Source organism: Crocuta crocuta, unplaced genomic scaffold (assembly GCF_008692635.1).
Source record: "Crocuta crocuta isolate KB4526 unplaced genomic scaffold, BGI_CrCroc_1.0 scaffold610, whole genome shotgun sequence".
Classification (NCBI taxonomy): domain Eukaryota; kingdom Metazoa; phylum Chordata; class Mammalia; order Carnivora; family Hyaenidae; genus Crocuta; species Crocuta crocuta.
The window spans coordinates 967,041-967,903 of NW_027527456.1; the positions used below are offsets into that span (position 1 = coordinate 967,041).

At 50.4% G+C, this 863-nt stretch overlaps 1 protein-coding gene across 1 annotated transcript in view; it reads left to right on the forward strand.

The window, feature by feature from the left end:
* The window catches only part of SLC9A7 (solute carrier family 9 member A7), a 157,002-nt gene that overhangs the window by 127,878 nt on the left and 28,261 nt on the right, over positions 1–863 (forward strand). The window lies entirely within an intron of this gene.

Genomic DNA, 863 nt, shown 5'->3' on the forward strand with positions numbered 1-863 from the left:
GTGCAGTAACGCAACCGCTCAAGGACAAGTAAGGGTAATCCCGTTAGACGGAGAATTTCCGATAAAGCTCTTGGCGAGGTAACTTGAAGAATCAAGGCAGGGAGAAGCCCTGAGCCCTTTATGTAATAGCATTTGTCACTGGATTATTTTAAAAGAGTTTAAGGACGCCAGCGTGTAATCAAAGGGCCTATTCTGTGAGGTGAGGGAATTGGGGCTCTGGGCTCTAAGGGCTCTCGGTGCCACCATTCTTCTACCTTTGTGACCTTGGGCAGCTTATTCAGCCTCTTCAACTCACTTTCCTCACCGGTGTAGATGGGGACGATAGCGTGAGGACCGCATAGGATGGTGAATGAATGTGGTAAAGAATTCGCTCGTTCATCGTACCATCTAGCAGAGGGTAAGCATTAGTCTTTCTCCTTGAGAAGTTGTTCTGAGGCTGAGTGAATCCTACATTGGTGGTTTTTGTCTCACAAGACCCAATTTTCACACCCATGGGGCAATAGCGCCCCCAATTGGCATTGCACCCAATTTAGCACAGTGGTTCTCAACCCAGGGCAGTTTGCCTCCCAGGGGACATTTGACAGTGTCTGGAGATACTTTGGTCGCCTCAACGGGGTAGGCGCGATGCTATTGATACCTTGTCGGCAGAGGCCAGGGCCCGGAATGTCAAGAGGGCTGGGATTGCGAAACCCTGCTCCCGGAGTACAATGGCTAAGTTCAAATGCACCCCGAATAACCCAGAAATTGTCAAGGGAGGTGCAAATGGACCGTGCCAGCTCTACGGCACGAGGCAAAGAGAATAGTAGAAGCTGGGTTCCTGACCTTCAGGTTGAACCTGGGGACAACGTGGTTTACTGGTGTCA